The sequence below is a fragment of the Pseudorca crassidens genome, chromosome 7, assembly GCF_039906515.1.
Source record: "Pseudorca crassidens isolate mPseCra1 chromosome 7, mPseCra1.hap1, whole genome shotgun sequence".
NCBI classification, from domain to species: Eukaryota; Metazoa; Chordata; class Mammalia; order Artiodactyla; family Delphinidae; genus Pseudorca; species Pseudorca crassidens.
Window position 1 is genome coordinate 25,960,371 of NC_090302.1, and position 23,250 is coordinate 25,983,620.

General features: G+C 40.2%; 1 long non-coding RNA gene across 4 annotated transcripts in view; it reads left to right on the top strand.

Annotated features, from left to right (window-relative positions):
* LOC137227598 (uncharacterized) overlaps nt 1–23,250 on the top strand; it is a 199,491-nt gene that overhangs the window by 4,508 nt on the left and 171,733 nt on the right. For all 4 annotated transcript variants that reach the window (XR_010944927.1, XR_010944928.1, XR_010944926.1 and 1 more), the window contains exon 2: nt 21,941–22,055. This is a non-coding gene — a long non-coding RNA (uncharacterized lncRNA). The remainder of the gene's footprint in view (nt 1–21,940; nt 22,056–23,250) is intronic.

A 23,250-nucleotide genomic window follows, 5' to 3' on the forward strand; every position in this document is an offset into this window, starting at 1 on the left:
TTGGGCTGAAAGTTACAACCTTCTAATCATGGCTTAGTCTCTCTGGTGACCAGCCCCCATCCAGGAGCCCACCAAGAGTCCCCTCATTACAACAAAAGACATTCCTATTACTCAGGAAATTCCAAGGGGTTAGGAGCTCTGTGTCAGATAACTGCTATCACTCAGAAAATTATAAGAGTTTTGGAGAGCCCTGTGTCAGGAACCAAGGTCAAAGACCAAATATTAGCAAGAACCAGGGGCAGAGACCAATAGGTATATTTCTTATTATTTCATAGCAGTCATATTGGATTAAGGACCCACCGTACTCCAGTATGACTTAATTTAACTAATTAAGGTAAATCTTTTGGAGGGGCACAGTTCAATCTGTAACAATACCTCATTTGAATGTGGTATATTTTTCTGCTGAGACTGCCTGATATATGGGTCAATCAAGGAAAGTCTTCCTGATAGTTGATATTAGAGTAGAGAGAAGTGAGGAAGGGAGACATTCAGCTGCTGAGTAGAATTAGAGGGGACTAAGTAGAGGGAACAACAATAATAGCCATAAATGTTCACACTCACATAGCATTTGTCACATGCAGGTACAAGGCCATGAGGTAGAAGTATCCTTGACATATTGGAGAAATACCCAGGATGTCGGGTGAAGGAGCTGGGACAGCTGTGGGGAGAGAGTAGCTGGTGGCATTAGAGGTGTAAAGGAAGTGGGGCAGTGAGCACAAAGCCACTGTAAAGGCTTTGGCTTTTATTCGGAGTAACTTGGAAAGTCATTAGAAATTTTAAGGGGGAGGAGTGACAGGATCTGACTTAGGCTTTAAAAGGATTACTCTGAGTGCTGCCTGGAGAACTTGGTGTGGGCTGGGGGGACAGCAAGGATGTACACAAAGAGACCAGTTAGCAGGTTATTGCAGTAATCCATAAGAGACTGGTGACTTGTGTTAGTGTGGAAACTTTACAAGTGGTAAGAAGTAGCTGGATTCTCAATTTATTGAAAATAGAGTTTACAGGTTTTGCTGATGGGGTTGATGCGGGATGTGAGAGAAAGAGGCTCACTGCACATGAGTTTCACATTAGGAAACTTCCTTGGAATTCTCTGGTCCTCCTGACTCAAGAGGTCTGTCCTGACTGACGGTGTTCCGTGTGGCACACCCCTATCCAGCAGATACTCTCTGAGCATCTACTCTGTGCCAGGCATTGTGTTGGATATACAGTAATGGATAAAGACTGATTAGGGATCCTATTCAAAAAAATAGCAGTGGGCTTCCCTGGTGGCGCAGTGGTTGAGAGTCCACCTGCCGATGCAGGGGACACAGGTTCGTGCCCCGGTCCGGGAGGATCCCACGTGCTGCGGAGCGGCTGGGCCCGTGAGCCATGGCCGCTGAGCCTGCGCGTCCGGAGCCTGTGCTCCGCAACGGGAGAGGCCACAACATTGAGAGGCCCGCGTACCACAAAAAAAAAAAAAAAAAATAGCAGTGTTTGACTTAAGCCCTTCCAAAGGCAAGGCGCATGGCTCCCATCTCCATTGGTTATAAAACCTATTGGTGATTTATGATGTAAGCTTTATGTTAATAGAACCTCTTTCCAAGTTCTAGATGTTTATAGAGTGGTGCAAATATTTCCTTATTGTAATTAAAGTTTTCAACTCTTTATTAAAAGTATTTCCTTTTGCAATTAAATATACTTTTAAAAACAACTTCAGCCCATAACAATTGAGCTTTGAAAATTTCTTCTGTCTTCTAGCTCTGCCTTCCTTCCTCATTTTCCACCCTGCCTCCCCCACCCCAAGTTTCTCAGCCCTGTGAGTCTCATTCATTGTTCAGTCACTAGGTCAGTTCAGACACTGAAATGGAGTTAGGAGTACAAGAAGTTTTTTTGGTGGATATCAACTGTGAAGAATACAAGGGAGGAAGCAGAATGCTTCAGAGCACAACGCTGATATGTTTGCTGTGAAAGGAAAGAGAGAAGGAAACGTTGGGTAGAGAAAGACTCAGATTGTGATGTAGATCTGACAAAGTATTAGCCAACCCAACGGGAGTAAATGGTGTGCAGATTACCTGTTAGAGCAGTCACTCTTTGGATGAAATTGCCAGACTCTGGTATCCCTGCCATGTTCAGTGGCTAGAGGCTGCCCAGGAAGAGCTGTCAGCTAACTGTACTCCTCATAGCTAAGTTCTCACAGGTAATTTTTTTCTTGAAGGGCTATCCAGGCAGTGCACTTTTTTGGCTGAAATAGGCCTCTGCTTGCACCATGTAAACCCGCTTCTCCATACACACTCAGGAAACAGCTGTTCCAGGGGCCCATTGAGCCTCTCTTACTAAAGGGAAACCTAAATGAAGTGGGACAGTGGGACAAACCCCACACTGCATACTGGCAGCTGGTCTTGGGGCCACTACTGGTACTCATCATTTCCCTCCTCCACTATCCATCCTAAATTCCCCTTTTTCTCGTCAGTTACCTCTGCTGGTCTTGGTGCATTGCCTTGTGGTGTGACCCAAACCTTTACTCCTGAAGAGGATGAGCCTTTGGTGTTTCCACTGTTCTCAGGTCTGGTTGCTGTACTTGTCCATTCATAGTCACAACTGGGCAAGGGAGTAGCAAGAGGCATCCAAGTCAATTGCACATATATTCCTTCTTGTTCTGAGTATAAGGTGGTCCTACCTTCTCTCGCTGATAAGGATCAATTGCCCCTCCCAAGTTGATGACTCTTCTTGCTTTTTGGTCTCTTAATATAAGCAACAAAGCTTGTAGTTCAGTGGGACCATTGCTGTGTCCCCTGGCAAAGTACTCCCCCTTTGAGGACCAAGACTTCTAACACCACAGGTCCCAGAATTGTGGGGACAGAAAAATCCTCAGTAGGTCACTGGGAGTGGTAAATGAGACCATTCTGCTTCCCTGCCTTGATTCCTGGACCCAATTAGTCTTCCTGCTGGGGACACCGTGCCCTAGACTCTAGAGCCTAGAGGGTACTTTTATTCAGTTTGTAGATTGCACCCTGGAGAATGAGACCCTGTTCTTACACAATATTGCCCCTGAGATGGTGCTTCGTCTGCACCATCAGCAGATTGTTCTGTCACTCTCTCAGGCTGGCGCTTCTGGGGAAGGGTGGTATGTGATAAGACCAACATGTCCCATGACCATGGGACCACTCCCAAACCTCCTTCACTGTAAAGTGGGTCTCCTGGTTGGATGCTGTGATAGGTAGGGTTCTGGTCTATGGATCAGGCACTCTGTAAACTCCTGTAGAGTGGTATAGGCTGAAGCTCTGCTGGCAGGAAATGTAAACCTGTACTCAGAATAAATGTCTATTCCTGTGAGAATGAATTGCTTGGCCTTCCAGCATGCATAGGGCCCAACGAAGTCAACTTGTCACCAAGGGACCAGTTGGTCCCTCAGAGAATAGTACCACATTGGGAATTCGGCAGGTTGGACATTCAGAGGTGATGATGGCTAGATTAGCCTTACCGAGAGTTCATGCCAAGAGGCCATACATAGTCCCCATCTCTGCCACCATGGTCACTCCACTCATCATGTTTCTACTCTTGCTTCCTATAGTCTATTCTAGATACAATAGCCACATTCTTTTAAAACATGGATCTGTTCACTCATGCTTAAAACCCTACCCTGGCTACCCACTTCAATCAGTAAAATCCCAAATCTTCACATTGCCCCCTCCCCCATCCTCTTCTTTACTTTTCTGACGTCATCAGCTACACAGGTTCAATCTGCTCCAGCCGCACTGGTCTCCTTGCTGTCCCCTGAGTTGAACAGGTCCACTCCTACCTGATCTTTTGTTCTCTCTTCCTGAAATACTCTTCTACAGATATCGGCCCTCTCCTTCACCTCCTCCAACCTTTGCTCAAATTTCACCTTCTCAATGAAACCTGCTCTAACCCCTTAATCACCCTATGTAATATGACAAAATGCCCGTTTCCCAGTCCAGCACTCCCTATACCCCTTACCCTGTTTCCTCCTCTTTTAACACAGTGCATTATTTATTTATTATGTTTCTTCTTTAGTGTTTGTCTCCCCTGCTAGAACACAGGGATCTTTGTCTATTTTACTTACATTCTTTAAGCACCAGGAAGAGTGCCTGAAACAGAAAGAACTAAGCAATGAAAGGAAAATTTAGCCACCCATCAAAAAAAAGCAAAGTAAAACAAGGTGATATTGTTCCATGTTAAAATGAACATTTAAGGCTTAATAACCTCCAATAATATCAAAAAGTATATGGGAAAAATGCTTTTCATAGTTTGCTGGTGATTTTACTATTTGTTACAACCTTTTGGAAAGCCACTTAGCATATAGGTGGTTCTTAACTTCTGGAATTTCAACTCTTGTACACACTACATGAAACCTCTGAAACTACTTTTCTCAGCTTAGCTATCTAACTATGATTTGAAAAGTTGATACAATGGTGCAGTCAGCTAGCCACTAGGGCGAAGGCTTAGCATTCACATGTTTTATGTTTAAACAGTATCATTTATGCAACCAAACATTCTTTTTTTTTAAATTTTATTTTATTAATTTTTTTTATACAGCAGGTTCTTATTAGTTATCTATTTTATACGTATTAGTGTGTATACATCAATCCCCATCTCCCAGTTCATCCCACCACTATGCCCCACACCCCTGCTTTCCTCCCTTGGTGTCCATACATTTGTTCTCTACATCTGTGTCTCTATTTCTGCCTTGCAAACCAGTTCATCTGTACGGTTTTTCTAGATTCCACATATATGTGTTAATAAACAATATTTGTTTTTCCCTTTCTGACTTACTTCACTCTGTATAACAGTCTCTAGGTCTATCCACGTCTCTACAAATGACCCAATTTCTTTCCCTTTCATGGCTGAGTAATATTCCATTGTATATATGTACCACATCTTCTTTATCCATTCGTCTGTCAGTGGACATTTAGGTTGCTTCCATGACCTGGCTATTGTAAATAGTGCTGCAGTGAACATTGGGGTGCATGTGTCTTTTTGAATTATGGTTTTCTCTGGTTATATGCCCAGTAGTGGGATTGCTGGGTCATATGGTAATTCTATTTTTAGTTTTTTAAGGAACCTCCAAATGGTTCTCCATAGCGGTTGTATCAATTTACATTCCCACCAACAGTGCAAGAGGGTTCCCTTTTCTCCACACCCTCTCTAGCATTTGTTGCTTGTAGATTTTCTGATGATGCCCATTCTAACTGGTGTGAGGTGATACCTCATTGTAGTTTTGATTTGCATTTCTCTAATAATTAGTGATGTTGAGCATCTTTTCATGTGCCTCTTGGCCATCTGTATGTCTTCTTTGGAGAAATGTCTATTTAGGTCTTCTGCCCATTTTTGGATTGGGTTGTTTGTTTTTTGACATTGAGCTGCATGAGCTGTTTGTGTATTTTGGAGATTAATTCCTTGTCAGTTGCTTCAATTGCAAATATTTTCTCCCATTCTGAGGGTTGTCTTTTCGTCTTGTTTATGGTTTCCTTTGCTGTGCAAAAACTTTTAAGTTTCATTGGGTCCCATTTGTTTATTTTTATTTCCATTACTCTAGGAGGTGGGTCAAAAAAGATCTTGCTGCGATTTATGTCAACGAGTGTTCTGCCTATGTTTTCCTCTACGAGTTTTATAGTGTCTGGCCTTACATTTAGGTCTTTAATCCATTTTGAGTTTATTTTTGTGTATGGTGTTAGAGAGTGCTCTAATTTCATTCTTTTACATGTAGCTGTCCAGTTTTTCCAGCACCACTTATTGAAGAGGCTGTCTTTTCTCCATTGTATATCCTTGCCTCCTTTGTCGTAGATTAGTTGACCACAGGTGTGTGGGTTTAACTCTGGGCTTTCTGTCCTGTCCTATGGATCTATATTTCTGTTTTTGTGCCAGTACCATATTGTCTTGATTACTGTAGATTTGTAGTATAGTCTAAAGTCAGGGAGTCTGATTCCTCCAGGTCCATTTTTTATCCCTCAAGATTGCTTTGGCTCTTCGGGGTCTTTTGTGTCTCCATACAAATTTTCAGATTTTTTGTTCTAGTTCTGTAAAAAATGCAATTGGTAATTTGGTAGGGATTGCATTGAATCTGTAGATTGCTTTGGGTAATATAGTCATTTTCACAATACTGATTCTTCCAGAGTAAGAACATGGTATATCTCTCCATCTGTTTGTATCATCTTTGATTTCTTTCATCAGTGTCTTACAGTTTTCTGAGTACAGGTTTTTTACCTCCTTGGTAGGTTTATTCCTAGGTATTTTATTCTTTTTGTTGCAATGGTGAATGGGATTGTTTCCTTAATTTCTCTTTCACATCTTTCGTTGGTAGTGTATAGGAATGCAAGAGATTTCTGTGCATTAATTTTGTATCCTGCAACTTTACCAAATTCATCGATTAACTCTAGTAGTTTTCTGGTGACATCTTTAGGACTATCTATGTATAGTATCATGTCATCTGCAAACAGTGACAGTTTTACTTCTTTTCCAATTTCTTTTTTTTTCATTTGAACTGATTTTCTCATTCATTTTGCAAGAGAGAGTCGAAAAATTGTTAGCAACAAGTTGTGAAATAGATCTTTTGCTGAAGTTCAATATGTTTAAATAGTTTGGGTTCTTTTGTTTTTTCCCAGTTCATCATTCTTTTTCTTTCAGCAAGTTTTTTCATTACTAGCTAAAGCTGATTTACTTATGATTTTTTTCAAGTATACCTGGCTTGTCTTTTGAGCTAAAAAGCATAGCTGGCTTTTTGTTGAAATCACGTTTATGTGTTTATTAGTTTATTGTCATTTTTTTCTCCAATATTTATTGGGAAGCAATTATATGCCAGGCCCTACCTATGTCTGATGAGTCTCTGAATCTCTGCCCTCAGGAGGTTACTAAGAGAAATAAACAAGTCCAAGATCTCTGTTATGTGCTGGGATTGAGGTAGATTCCAGGAAGGCAGTAAGGCTTGATTGGCTCTTGATGGGGTAGGAGATGGACACAGGGATCCAGCATCTTTTCAGCTCTCTGTCTGTCTCTGTTTCACAGCTGGTTATCTAATCTATATATTGGTCAAGTGTTTTGAAAATTATATTAGAGTTATGATATTATATTGTCACAAATGAAACTATGAATAAATTAATATAATCCTATGGGCTTCTCTAAAGAAACTTTAGAGCATTTAAAATTTTTTTTCTACTTTAAATAGAAAGTATGGGTTCCTTTTCCCAGACCCATGTTTATAATTTGTGGTTTTGCAATACATGCAATACATGTGTTTTGCAGAGCTGTTGCACTATATATTAATTAAGAAGAGTCCCAGGACCCAAAGTGTTTGAAGCTTAGATAGTTGTCGCACTGATACATCTTTTCTTGCATATTCATTGTTGAGTGAAATTGGTTTTATGGTTTTAGTTCCTACTGGTATTCCCAATCTGTCTCATTTCTTATTGAGTCTCCTTACTGCCAGTTCCAAATTATTATAAAGTAGTTGTAACCCATGTTGTAGTTTATGGGCTACATAAAATATGGGCTAAAAATAAAATAAAACAAAAAAATACGGGGGCTGTGAATAGGGTGTGCTCCTAAACATAGCAGAGCTGTACCTCTTGCTCTTCCATGTAGCTTTCATGATGAAACCACTGGCTCTGAGAAAGTTAGGAATGAAGAAGACTCTGCTGGTCAAAGTATAGGTTTTTGGCAGAGGGAAATAATTTGTTTGTGTTGTTGGATTATATGACATTTTAAAAAGGAATCATATTCAGCTACTTATAAAAAGTGATTATAAGCCACTTAAAGAAATATCACCTCTCATATTGGTATAAGAAACAGAGTAAAAACTGACAGCCTGAGACTTTAGTATATACCCATTCAATTTAGGATCTGATGGTGCAATAAAGGACTATTTAATAATCTTTAATAGGGAAAAGTGTTAGCAGTAGAATAATTGGTTAGCTATGTAGAAACCATGGTGGGTTGAATTGTGTCTCCCCAAAAGATATGTTTAAGTTCTAACCCCCAGTACTTGTGAATGTTACCATATTGGAAAGAGTCTTTATAGATATAATCCAGTTAAGATGAGGTCATGCTGGATTAGAGTGGACCCTAATCCAGCGACTGGTGATCTGATAAGAAGGAGGAAATTTGGACACAGACACAGACAAAGAGAAGAATGCCATGTGACAATGGAAGCAGAGATTGGAGCGATGCTGCCATAATCCAAGGAATACCAGGAATTTTTAGCAACCACCAGAAGTTAGGAAGAGACAAGGAAGGATCTTCCCCTAGAGCCTTCAGAGAGAGCATAGCCCTGCCAACGCCTTGATTTCAGATTTCTAGCCTCCAGAATTGTGAGGCAATACATTTCTATTGTTTTAGGCACCCAGTTTGCTGTAATTTGTTACAGTAGCCCTAGGAAACTAATACCAAAACTTCTAGGAACACTAACAACAATTCCAGATGGATTGATTAGTAAATATAAAAAGTCAGACTATGGAAACAGAATAAATAAGGTGCATATATTTATCAAATTTCTGGTTGGCAGCAAATATCCAAGTTAAAAAAAATAGCCATAATGGATTGACTAGATAAAGATTTCATTATCTCATCATGTGGTAACAATATAAACAGAATAAAAAGCATGCAACAAACTGAAAAATATTCCCAACATGTGACAAATTTAATAGCCTTAATATATAAATTACTCATACAAATTAAAAAGAAAAACATTACAATCCAATTAGGCAAAAGCACAAATGGTTTATACAGAAAATTTGCAGGAAGAGTACATTTAGCCAGTAAATAATAATGTGGGCCATTGTTGTTTTCTTTTTAAGATTTTTTTTTTTTGATGTGGACCATTTTTAAAGTCTTTATTGAATTTGTTACAATACTGCTTCTGTTTTATGTTTTGGTTTTTTGGTCGCGAGGCATGTGAGATCTTAGCTCCCCGACCAGGGATCGAACCTGCACCCTCTACATTGGAAGGCAAAGTCTTAACCACTGGATCGCCATGGAAGTCCCGTGGGCCGTTGTTTATACAGTGCTTATTATGTGTTCAGGTCCTTTTCTAAATGCCTAATATATTAACTTCTAATCTTCACATCATTATGAGATGACTCTGGTCGAGTTATTTAATCTTTCTGTGCCTTTCAGTTTCCCTCCTCCGTGAACATGTCTGAGAATTACTCCACGAAAGATGCAAAGACGTGAGATTGCTAGGTCAACAGATAATGTGGATTTTCAATTTAATAGAGCCTACCAAAGTTCTATTGAAATTGCCATGTATATTCCTATCAACACGGTTTGAGAGTACCAGTTTCCCCTGCCCCCCAGCCAACACTTCATAGGTTCTATAATTTTCTTTTTTGCCAATCTGATGGGCACATCACTCTTGCCTCTCAAGAATTCAAATCCTATTCATCCTTAAAGGCACGTTCTCCTTGAAGATTTCCTTCAACTGCTCAGTAAATCATTTTTCCTTCCTCTCAATTCCCTTATCATTTTATCTACTCATTCAACAAATATTTATTGAGCATTTACTGTATGTTCTAGTCACTGCAGTTAAAGCAATGGATAAATCAGGCAAAAATTTCTACCTTTATGGAGCTTACATTCTAAGGGGGAAGGCAGACAATAAAAATAAAGTTAAATTTATAGAATATTAAATAGCGGTAAGAACAAAGAAAGCACACGTGGGGGTGGGGTAAGAAGTATCAGAGTGGAAATAGGATTGAAAATTTAAATTTATTTATTTATTTTTGGCTGCGTTGGGTCTTCATTGCTGTGCGCGGGTTTTCTCTAGTTGCGGTGAGCAGGGCCTACTCTTTGTTGTGGTGCGTGAGCTTCTCGTTGCAGTGGCTTCTCTTTGCAGAGCACAGGCTCTAGGCGTGCGGGCTTCTTTAGTTGTGGTATATGGACTCAGTAGTTGTGGCTCACGGGCTCTAGAGTGCAGGCTCAGTAGTTGTGGCACATGGGCTTAGTTGCTCCGCGGCATGTGAGATCTTCCCGGACCAGGGCTCGAACGCACGTCCCCTGCATTGGCAGGCGGATTCTTAACCACTGCGCCACCAGGGAAGTTCAGGATTGAAATTTTAGATTCCATGTCTGAGGGAAATCCTAGGGAAAGGTTACTTGTGTCTCTCTTATAGCATTTATCACTTTCTATTCTATATGTTTATTTTATTTATTTTATTGTGGCAAAATATACACAACATAACAATTTACCATTTTAATCATTTTAAAATATATAGTTTAGTGACAATAAGTACTTTCATATTGTTGTGCAACCATCACCACTGTTCATCTCCAGAACTTTTCATCGTCCCAAACTGAAACTCTGTACCCATTAAACTATAACTCTCCATTCTGCCCTTGCCCCCCCGACTCCTCCCCCCATCCTCGTCCCTAGCAACCCTTTTACTTTCTGTCTATGAACTTGACTACCTTAGGTACCTCATATAAATGGAACCATACAGTATTTGTCCTTCTGTGTTTGGTCTGTGTTTGGTTTATTTCACTTAGGATAATTTCTTCAACCTTCTTCCATGTTGTATTATATATCAGAATTTCCTTCGTTTTTAAGTCTGAATAATATTCCATTATATGTATATAGCACACTTTGTTTATCCATTCATCTGCCCATGGATATTTGGGTTGTTTCCACTTTTGTCTGTTGTGAATAATGCTGTGAACATGGGTGTACAAATATCTGTTCAAATCTCTACTTTGAGTCCTTTTGGGTATATAACCAGAAGTGGAATTACTGGATCAAATGGTAATTGTGTGTTTGATTTTTTGAAGAACTGCCATACTGTTTTTCCTTGTGGCTGCACCATTTTACATTATTACTAGCAACGTACAAGGGTTCCAACTTCTCCACGTCCTTGCCAAAGCTTCTTTTAAATAATAGCCGTCATAATGGATTTGAACTGGTATCACATTGTGGTTTTGAGCTGCATTTCCTTAGTGATTAGTGATGCTGAGCATCTTTTCGTGTGCTGTTTTGGCCATTTGTGTATCGTCTTTGGAGAAACAGCTGTTCAAGTCCTTTGCCCATTTTTGAATTGGGTTGTTTGTTTTTTTGTTGTTGAGTTCTGGGTGTTCTCTATATATTCTGGATGTTATTCCGTTATCAGATATATAATCCAGAAATATTTTCTCCTGTGAGTTGCCTTTTTATTTTAATAATAGTGTCTGTTTTAGTCCATTTGGGCTACTATAACAAAATTACCATAAACCAGGTAGTTTATAAACAACCGAAATTTACTTTTCACCATTCTGGAGGCTGGGAAGTCCAAGATCAAGGTGTCAGCAGCTTCAGTGTCTGGTGAAGGCCCACTACCTGGTTCATAGATAGCAGTCTTCTTGCTGTGTCCTCACGTGGCAGAAGGGATGAGGGAGCTCTCTGGAGTTCCTTTTATAAGGGCACTAATCTCATTCATGAGGGCTGTGCCCTCATGACCCAGTCACCTCCCAAAGGCCCCACCTCCTAATACCGTCACCTTGGGGGTTAGGATTTCAACATAGGAGTTTTGAGGGGACACAAACATAGCAGTGTCCTTTGGTGCACAGAATTCTTAATTTTTATGAAGTCCAATTGGCCTATTTTTTCTTTTGTATCTGTTCTTTTGGTGTCATATCCAAGAAATCATTGTCAAATCCAATGTCATGAAGCTTTCCCCAGTTCTAAAAGTTTTATAGTTTTAGAGCTTGTGGTTAGGCCTTTGATTCATTTTGAGTTAATTTTGTATACGGTGTTAGGTAAGAGTCCAGTTTCCTTCTTTTGCACGTGGATATTAGATGTTCATTTTTTTACATTTGCTAATTTTCCATATTGCAGGAAGGCCTCTTGAGGGCAGCACTGTGTCTTAAATTCTTTATGCCCCTCACAGTGCGAGGCATTTAACAACAGCTTAATGCCCGCTAAAAAATGCTTTCTTGTTCCTGACTGTTGAATTGAATTGAAAGTATTAGTCTGTTTGTACCCTAATTGTTAGGACGCAGCACATAATTGGCATTTTTAAAATGCTTATTAAAATAAGAATTAAATATATTCTTATTCCGCGAGATCTCATTGTCCAAGAAAGGTTATTTTTTCAATTAAGTGATATTGAGAGGATTGGAGAATGAGTAGAGTATTGTAAATGTTGTATTACATAATACACATATGTAAAAGGAGGATGACATAAATAGCAAAAAATAATTTGCATAGCCATCTTCAAAACAAATATTTCCACTTTGAAGAAGATGAATTAAAACTAGGAATTCACCATTTTTCTCTCCTTGAAATCTTTTTGAAATAATCTAGTTTTGTTTTGTTTTTTAAATAAGAGCTCTGGAAAACCAGGAAGGTGATGTGATAGTTATATAAAAGTGTTCCCAGTGAAACAGGCACATTGGTACTCAGGTCCTTGTGTAGTTCTCCTCTCATATTGAAGCAGGACTTTAGCCAGTAGAATACCAAGAGTGGTACTGGACCATTTTGTATCTAAGCCTTTAAAAGTCCTGGCAGCTTCCTCTTTTACACTTGCAGGGAAGGAAAGAAAAACTTTTTTTCTGTATCCAACTTAGGTCATTGACTGGGGCCCTGCCAATTAAACTGCCTAAAGACAGAGAGAAGAACAAAAGAATTTTATTAACACTTGCATTATGTGTATGCTCAGTGATGAGTTGCTCAAAGGAGTGGCTAGAACTTGGGCTTGTATGGGATCTTAGCAAAGAACAATAAATTTGTAGAGAAGTGACAGGACAAAGGGAGATAGTTTTAGGCTTCCAAGGGTGACAAACTATGGGAAGGTAAAAATGTGGGGGAAGCTAATGGAGTGAGGTTGGTTTCTGCAGGTCCATATCGGTGTTGACTTTCCATCTTTTTCATGGCCATAAAACTTCCCTGGGAGAGGGAGTTATGGCAGCTCTCATTTCTCAGAAGTTTCTGCTTTTTGTCAGGTAAGGGAAGCTCCTGGAAGGTGTCTTTCTGCACTTGTCAATTCTCATTTGCCTCTAGCTCAAAATAATCCTTATGCCAATGGCATATTTCAGGGTGGCATATTCTGGCCCCTACCCACTCTTGGAAGCTCGCCACCATGTATGAAGTCCAACTACCATGCTATAGAGAGAGGCCATGTAGAAAGACCTTGGAGGATGAGATACCCCTGAGGATGGAGAGAATGGCCATTTGGAGAAGCACCAAGGGGCCAGATGTGTGAGATCATCTCGGATGTCCCCATGCAGCTTAGCCGTCTGAGTGTAACTGCGCGAGAGACCTAAAATGACAGCAGGAGAACTGCTCAGCTGAACCCAGTCAACACATAACGTCATGAGAGATCTTAATAAGTTAATGTTTTAAGCCATGAAATTTTGGGTTGATTGATACTTGGCTATCATTGTAGAAGCTATAAAGCATCTGGAAATGGACTGGCAGTAAACAAACAAACGCAGGTAGACCTTCCTATATGTGTTCCAGGCTCAGAGCAGAGGCAATGCTATCAGGAGCCAGCCCTGAGATGCAAAGAATTGGGTGGGGTTGTGAACTTAAGGACCTTCACTTTGCTAGGCGTGCTGGCTAAGGGAGGGGTGTGCCACAGCCAGCTCCTGGATCGGGCAGTAAGGGGTTTGGTGGCTGCAGTGACCCTTCAGGTTGCCATGGTAAATTGAGCATGTCATGACAAGTCCAGCATATCACCACCGCAGTAACCTCCTGCAATATCTCTAATATCCAAGGACAGAAGCTGGCATGTTTGGCAATTTTTTAATGGTGCAGGGAGGGCATCAAAGCAAAGAATTTAGAGAACTCCATTTATCTTACTTGAGAGAGTTTCCAAACTGTCTCTAGGGAGGTGTGTAGCTGAAAATATTCCAAGAGCAAAGGTCAAGGCTTACTGAGATTGATCTCACCAAATGAAGCAGGATGTGAAAACAAACAAAAAACACAACAGGAGAGATCATTTAGCCAGTGTAATAATAACAGCTATCACTTAAGTACCATTTACTATGTGCTAAAGGCCACTGCCCCAGTTCACTCACAACCTCATGAAAAACGGTGACAAAGAGGACGGCAGCAGTCTGATCCCAGGGTTTTCACTATTAACCACTGGTCCATATAAACAGAATGTGATAAAAGTGACCATTTCAAATCAGTGGGAGAAGAATGGATGTTTCAATAATAGTAAGCTTGTACTGCAGAAATTAGGCCAGTTACAGAAAGGGGTCAGTGCTCCAGCTAACTTCATTCACAAAAAAGAGCAGAATTAAAATGAAGACAAAAATAAACCATGTGCTATGTTAATATCTCTAAGTAATAGAGCATGCTTACAAATTGATAAGAAAACGTCTAATAGGAAATTTGCCAAATGATATGGACAGGCAATAAACAAATATAAAACACAAGTGGTCAATATACACATTAAAAAAAAATTACATTTCAACTCAACACAAGAGAAAAGAACACTTGTCCTTTAGATTGGGTTGTCTGTTTTTTTGATATTGAGCTGCATGAGCTGTTTGTATATTCTGATTAATCCCTTGTCGGTCACTTCATTTGCAAATATTTTCTCCCATTCTGTGGACTGTCTTTTCGTTTTGTTTATAGTTTCCTTGCTGTGCAAAAGCTTTTAAGTTTAATTAGGTCCCATTTATTTGTATTTATTTTCATTTCTCTAGGAGATGGATCCAAAAACTATTTCTGTGATTTCTGTCAAAGAGTGTTCTGCCTATGTTTTCCTCTAAGAGCTTTATAGTATTCAGTCTTACATTTAGGTCTTTAATCCATTTTGAGTTTATTTTTGTGTATGGTGTTAGGGAATGTTCTAATTTCATTCTTTTACATGTAGCTGTCCAGTTTTCCCAGCACCATTTATTGAAGAGACTGTCTGTTCTCCGTTGTATATATCCTTGCCTCCTTTGTCATAGATTAGTTGACCATAGGTGCGTGGGTTTATCTCTGGGCTTTCTGTCCTGTTCCATTGATCTATATTTCTGTTTTTGTGCCAGTACCATACTGTTTTGATTACTGTAACTTTGTAGTATCGTCTGAAGTCAGAGAGCCTGATTCCCACATCTCCATTTTTCTTTCTCAGGACAGAATTTTTTGAAATAAAATATCAGTACTCACTATTAGCAAAGATGAAAAGAGGTGGCCATTTTCTTACAGTGTTTATAGACAAATGAATTGCAATATTCCTGGAAAGTTAAATGGCAATATGTAAAAACATCTTTAAGATTTTTATAATTTTTCATATAATAACTCTACTTCTAGATATTAGTCCTAAGGAAATATCAGAAATATGAACTCCCTTTTATAAACAAGATTTATATATCCTCATTAATTACAATAGTAAAAAACTAGAAGGTGGAAATAGCCCAACTGTTGATCACTTAGAAGAATGATTCAACAAATTACAATGTATACATTTGATGGAATTGCTTAATTATTGTAAATCATGATTTTGAAGCATATTTACTAACACAATAAAGTGCCACTTATTCATTTATTTGTCCATTCTGCCAATATGTATTGAATAACTAACACGTGTCAGGCACTGTTATAGGTGCTGTGTTTTCATAATGAACAGAACTCCCTTCTGGAACAACTGCTGTTCTGGAACATACATTCAGTGAGGACAGAAAATAAAAAAGCAAACGTATTATGTCAGGTGGCAATAAATGCCAAGAAGAAAAATAAAATCAGAGCAGAGGAGGGTTAATACTGTTAAAATATGATAGAATGATACAGTGTTAGGAACTGTTTATATATTATAATCCTGGTTTTGTAAATAAATAAACAACCACCATTACCACCACCATGATAAATATATGTACATAAAAACAGAACAATGACTTGAAGAAAAAAAGAATCAGAACATTCACAATGGTTAGCCCAGGGTAGTAAAATAAGTTGTGGTTTTCATTTTTTTTAATTTTATTTTTAAAAAATATTTTTTAATTTTTAAAAATATTTTATTTATTTTTGGCTGCGTTGGGTCTTAATTGCCGCGTGCAGGCTTTCTCTAGTTGCGGTGAGCAGGGACTACTCTTTGTTGCAGTGTGCAGGCTTCTCATTGCAATGGCTTCTCTTGTGGAGCACAGGCTCTAGGCGTGCAGGCTTCAGTAGCTGCAGCACGCGGTCTCAGTAATTGCAGCATGCGGGCCCTAGAGCACATGGGCTTCAGTAGTTGTGGTATGTGGGCTCAGTAGTTGTGGTGTGCAAGCTCTAGAGTGTGCAGGCTTCAGTAGTTGTGGCATGTGGTCTCAGTAGTTGCAGTGTGCAGGCTCTAGGGCACATGGGCTTCAGTAGTTGTGGCACGTGGGCTCAGTAGTTGGTGGCTCGCGGGCTCTAGAGCGCAGGCTCCATGGTTGTGGTGCACGGGCTTAGTTGCTCTGTGGCATGTGGGATCTTCCCGGACCAGGAATTGAACCCAGGTCCCCTGCATTGGCAGGCAGACTCTCAACCACTGCACCACCAGGGAAGTTCCACTTGTGGTTTTTAAATATGTTTTCATTTTTCCAAAATGTCAATAAAGAACTTTTATTTAACATTAGAAAAGTAAACCACAACACAAATTATTTAAATATTTGCTGAGTTACGTTTAAAATGGAAATATTATATTTACATGTTTATTGTTAAGCTTACTGGCTTAGAAGAACACAACACTTGCTAAAACCCATAGAATGTACAACACAGAGCGAACCCTAATTTGTGCCGTGGACTTTGGGTGATAGCGGTATGTCAGTGCAGTTTCATTGCTCATAAAGAGCATACCCTGTGGCACAGAATGTCCGCAATGCGAGAGGTTGTGTGTGTGAGAGGACAGGGAATACATGGGAGCTCTCTGTGCTTTCCACTCAGTTTTGCTGTGAACCTACAACCTACTCTAAAAAAATTAAGTCGATTAATTTAAAAAAAAGAACACAGCAACCGTAATGATGTCAGGCATAGGATTTCTTTAAGGAAGGAATTTTGTAAATACCCTTTATCTTGGTAAATTTGGCATAAATTTGGCACGTATCTGTCCTTCAGTCCAAGAAGTACAGTTTTTCAGTATCATGTGAAACGTTTACCACATTTATAAGGGTATTTGTATTTATTTAAATACCAGGTCCGTCAGATTGAGGTACAAAACCAATGCCTATTTATTACTGAATAAGAAAGTTCTGGTCACATGGGCTGGAATACACGTATTGCTATAAGCAACATATTTTCTTTGTGAAGGAATGGAAGAAGGCTATATTATCAGAAGGTGGGCTGGAGAGCCTGAAATTAGAGGAATTAGGAACTAGTTTTATGATTTGATTATCTAAAGTGTTTCTCAAAGTATAAGTCCATTGACTACCTCCATCAGTCTCCCCAAGGATGTTCACTAAAATGGAAATTCTTAGACACTAACCTAGATTTACTGTATCAAAATCTCCAGGTATGGACCCAGAGTCTGCACTTTTAACAAACATCCAAGGTGATATTTATGTGCATGGAAGTTTGGGAACCAGCAGTACTTGGTTCCAGTGTAACCAGGAAAAAGGGTAGTGGTGCCCCTTTTCTACAATATGGGAGACTTTGCCAATAGGAAATTAACAGGTCAAGGGTGTTGGTAAGACTGACTTTTCACTAAATCTACTGGTAGAGTACTGCTCATTTCAAACTCTGAGACTGCTTTTCTCTGATTCCCTGATGTTCTTAACTTCATTCGATCGCTGTCAAGTCATGGGAGAAAATCATTCTTTTTTCACTTCATATCACTGCCCAGATTTATTATATACTTTTTATATATTTTTATAGAAGTGTAATTGTATACAGTGACAGTGACAATTTGATGAGTTTTGACAACTGCAGATATCCGTGTAACCAGTACTCCAGCTGAGTATGCCATCATCCTAGGAGGTTCACTACGGTCTCTTCCATTCTATCCCTGGCCCTATCTATCCTGGCAACCACTATCATGATTTCTCTCCCCACAGATCAGTTTTGCCTGTTCTATAATTTCATAAAATGATGTATTAACTATGGGCTAACTCCATAATTTTTATAAGACAGTGACACTCATTTTTCCAAGTTCTTTTAAGAGAAACCACTCTAGACAACCCTTGGAAAACTCCAACACATCTCATTTTGTGTTGGTAAAGGTAGACTACCTTACAAGAAGTATAAACAGTATGCCGCTGAGGACTTTAGAAACTATTCTTCTGTAATTAGTTAGCTAGTTTTAAGCCTTGAACTAGACATATTTCAACTAAAAGCACTCTGATAATAGGAGAGTATGCAGATGATCCAAATGGAATCAATTCTTCTGATCCGAAACAGTGATACCCCCAATCTCCTGTAAGAATTTGGAGATCAACTTGCTAACATGCTATTGGTAATACTTAGGAAGAAGGAAGAATGTGTGGAGATAGGCAAATGAATGCCACTTGATCCATAGACTGTGGACCACCAAGTTTGATCCTGTATTAGCTTTCAAAAGGGATCAGTAACATCTTCTCCAACCTTGGATTTCAACATATTCTTATCCACTTTTGTCTTTGCAGCCCCACAATTGCAGTCTTTTTCAGACCCTAAAAGAGAAATTTGAGAAATAGTACATCCTTTCTACCATCCATTATCATAATTCCCTGGTACCTGTAACACATCCTCTGGTCCTTGCCAGTTTTGCATGCTTTGATTCCTCCAGGATTTTAACATTCCTGCTACTATTTGTATGGTTCTCTGTCACTCTGGTCACTTGCCTCCGTCTTTTTGAGTGTTCATTCTATATTCTAGTTTAAAGAGCTCTGTGCCATCTCTCTAATTTCTTCAAGAATATCCGCACCTCTTTTCTCTTCTTTGGAATTGCCCAAAGTCATGCTTCTGAGCACTTCCTGGTACTGTCTTCTTTTGGAAACTTGTGGAATTATGCCTATTTTAAAAGATATTTTGAAGTCTGGCTTCCTTAAGTCCTCTGTACGCATTTTATCCAGCTCATCCTTGTCTTCCCTCGAAGACGACATGGCCACATTCTCCCAGGGTCTCATCCCTTCCACTCTAACAAATGGCTTCTTCCCATTGGTTGGAATCAGTCAGAGCATAGTTATTTTTATTCTTTCCTCTACCTTCTAGGATGTGAAGGCAAGTGAAAAAACTCTGCTTTTATCTGAATGAGATATCCAGAATGTTATCCCCAGCGTGTGTGCTCTGCCAATTTTGTGGCTTTCCCCCATGTGGCTCAGCTCAGTTTCCATAAAAACATCACTTCTGTTCCTCTCTCCTTTCATCTTCATCCAAGTGTTCAGGGATTCCTCTGAATCTATTGTTATTACAGCCTACAATGCTGTTCCATCTCCTCTCAACGGGTCTTTTGTGCACAGCACACCCTCTATCACTATGTTCCCATGGACCTGTTCCATCCTGCCAACTCTCTTGGTATCTATGAGGTCTTGTTTGTCACCCTGTGCTGTAATCTCAAGGTTACTATGTTCTGTGCATGATATCAGGACATCTGCTGTCTAGTTTGTTTCTGATGTCCTTCCCAATAGTTTTCTCATGGAATCACTCGGCACCTCCCTCACTGTTGAAATTCTTCCCAGGCCTTCCTTCATGTCATCCATGGAAACCCATTTCAGTTTTATGTAGGTGTTTTTTTCTCCTTTCCCATCTGTTTTCCATTTACAGCCCTTTTGGCCAGATGAGTTGGTCTCTGACTAAACACATTCTTTTCACTCTTTGAAAAATGTTCTCCATTCTTAGTCAAATATCCTTCATTCCTACATTTGAAGCTGTGGCCCTGAAATGAAAATTTGCACCAAGTGTGTACCTGGCCATTCATTTTTTTAAAAAAATTTATTTAATTATTTACTTATTTAATTTTTGGCTGCATTGGGTCTTTGTTGCCGCATGCGGGCTTTCTCTAGTTGCGGCGAGCGGGGACTACTCTTCGTTGCGGTGCGCGGGCTTCTCATTGCAGTGGCTTCTCTTGTCGCGGAGCATGGGCTCTAGGCATGTGGACTTCAATAGTTGTGGCACGTGGGCTCAGTAGTTGTGGCTTACGGGCTCTAGAGCACAGGCTCAGTAGTTGTGACACACAGACTTAGTTGCTCTGCAGCATGTGGGATCTTCCCGGACCAGGGCTCAAACCCGTGTCCCCTGCACTGGCAGGCGGATTCTTAACCACTGCCCCACCAAGGAAGTCCCCTGGCCATTCATTTTTCATGTCACATTTTCGTTCTCCACATTTGTGCCCTAAGTCTTCTATGTTTCAAATTTCACAGCATCTTGAGATGCTTCCATCTCTATTTTGACGGCTTTTCATTTCCCTGTAACTTGGCAGTTGATAGTCTGACCAGCCTCAGCAGGCTCTGCCGTATGCCAGATTCGTATTCCGCGAGATAACTCCTCTTCCTGCATGACTTAATTGTGACAATTCAGAGATATTACCATATCCCTCGCTCGGAGTCCCCAAGTTCCAGCATATGACTTCTCCTCTGTAGCTTTACCATTCGTGTGTCTTTCTCCTCTGTGGGAAAGGAATATCAAAGGTGGTGTAGCGTAGTAGAAAGGAGGCTTGCTCTGCTACTTATTACTGGGCAGCTAAAGAGGAGAAATAACTGGGAATTCCCTGGAGGTCCAGTGGTTAGGACTCCATGCTTCCACTGCAGGGGGCACAGTTTCGATCCCTGGTCGGGGAACTAGGATCCTGCGTGCTGCACAGCACGGCCAAAAAAAACCAACAAATAACTAAAATACGTGAACTTTCCAAGCCTCAGCTTCTTCATCCTTCAAGTAGTGATAGAATAATAACATGACTAGGTTATTATGATGATTTAATAAGATACTATATATGAGACCACTGTGTATGCTGAAAGGAACACAAATACAGGTCTTAAGAATAATCATTGGGTAATTCAACCTGCAGAGCACATGCAGCAGCCATGAGAGGTTGCTCAATATTTGCTCCAACCCTGTATTAACTCAAATATTGAGTGCCTCCTAGAAGCCAGATTCTCTAAAGAGAAACAGAGGCAGGCACACAAAACTCGGTGGTCGAGTTCTTAGCCAGGAAGAAACTGAATTTAGGAGTACGTCCTTTCCCCAGAGGATTAACATGGGCATTGTGGTAGCCTATGCGCTGCTCACAAACGTCTGTGCCATGCTTTGTTCTTTGGATTTTAACACCATCCTGCACAAGTGTTCCTGAGCATCCCAGAGGTCACCCCAGTGGTGTGCAAGAATCTGCTTATTTTCTAGAACTCCAGGCAGTTTGGACCTCTAGCTCATGCAGGATCCACCCTAAGCTAACTTCATCTGGGAACTGGCCACAGTACCCCTTCTCCACCGTAACCATGATGGGATGGCATGGCTTTCTAGTTAGTTTGTTGGACAACTGTAAGAACAGCTAACCATGATAATAGCACCTACAAGTCTCATGTTTTGAATACCTACCATGTGTCACATAGTCTGCTAGGCTCTCAATATACATCACTGTTTTTCAACCATTTTTAAAAAGATTATTGTTCCCCTAAGGAGCCTTTTTAGACATGTTTTTCTTAATATCCCCTCCATGAAATTTTAATACCAAAGACTTACTCTATTTGTTTAGGCACTATATGTATGTCAGTATTATCTGTGCTTTATATGTAAAAAGAGAGATTTTTTTCACCCTCTCCCCTGAGAACAAATTTTCACCCCCTTGGGGATGATGTTACCTCCCATAGAGAATGCATTTTTTTTAATATATATAATAGGTATATATGTGTATATATATGTATTTATTTTTCCCCTTCCTGTAATCATTCCCCAAATAATTTCTAAACTGTTTGCTCAATCTCTGAAACTGTTGCACAACTATTGACCCCAGGGAAAGAAAGCTTGATGTGGAGGTAACAGAAAACACTCCATTTGAGGTAAGGCTGCATTTTCCACGTAGAGCCCAGCCCCCTGGTCAAGCCTGCACAGACTCTAGCTTGATGCAATCCTGTGGTCTCTCTCGACACACACTCATTTCTTTGTGACCTCCTCCCCCAGGATCTTGAATGGGATGCTAGACATTGCTCATGAGAAACCCGAGGAGGATACTAAAAAGACAGCCACAGTTTTCCTCATGCCTGCCGCCAAGTTTCTTGAGGGCCCAGCTGTTGGGGTAAGATTTTGTAGAATTTTTATTTATTTTTATTATATTTTAGAATTTATATATAATTATATATGAGTTATATATAATTATATGTATAAATTCTAAAATTATATATATGTATAGAAACCTCTGAGAGGGCTTCCCTGGTGGCGCAGTGGTTGAGAGTCCGCCTGCCGATGCAGGGGTCACGGGTTCGTTCCCCGGTCCGGGAGGATCCCACATGCCGCGGAGTGGCTGGGCCCATGAGCCATGGCCGCTGAGCCTGCGCGTCCGGAGCCTGTGCTCTGCAACGGGAGAGGCCACAACAGTGAGAGGCCTGCGCACTGCAAAAAAAAAAAAAAAAAAAAAATCCTCTGAGATTTCAGATACTGTCTTAGTTTTCTGTAGTGTCAAAGGGCTAGAAAATGTGGAAATGGGGGAAGGTAGTAGTGGAAGGATGGATGGGTGAAAGAGAGAAGGAGAGAGAGGAGAGGAGAGGAGAGGAGGGAAGACTAGAGGGCTGGGGGTGGGAGGAAAGAGAAAGAAAAGGGGAATGAGGGAAAATGTACTGGAAAGAGCAAGGGCCTTGGAATCAGACAACTAGCTTGTTACTTTGTGACCTTGGGAAAGTTACTTTAACACTCTAGGTCATTGATACTTGCTTTCTAAGATCTGTTTTCCTATGTACAATATCTGGCATATACAAGGTGCTCAACTGTGTAAGCATTATTATTCCACATACACGTATAGGTAATAAAAGGAATTAGAATCAAATAAATTTGCCAGTCAAGTTTTCTCATCTTAGAAAAGGCTTATGCATACCAGTACAAATGGGTACAGCCACAAGGCATTCTGTGACCTCAGGAGCAAAGGCTGATGGAAGAGGAGCCTTTGTGAGTTTCTGAGGGACCCAGTAAATAGCACTCCTTTTCCCCATTCAGTTTTTAAACCAGTGAGAAATAAGACAAAGGAGTTAGCAGATGGAGGCCAATATATGGCCCTCATTGTGATCAATGCTGCTTTACAGAGCATAGCTTCTGTCTTTGAGCAAGTGGGCTTCTTAATACCAAACTCCAGAATTTGACCAACTTGCTCATCAGCCTCAGGCAATACCAGAATATGGCAGACTTCCCCATGTGGAGAGAGAGGCCCCCTGTGGTGGCTTCTAAGAAAAGGAACAGAAGCAGGAGCTAGGCCATGCATGATTTCTTTCTCCTTCTAAACT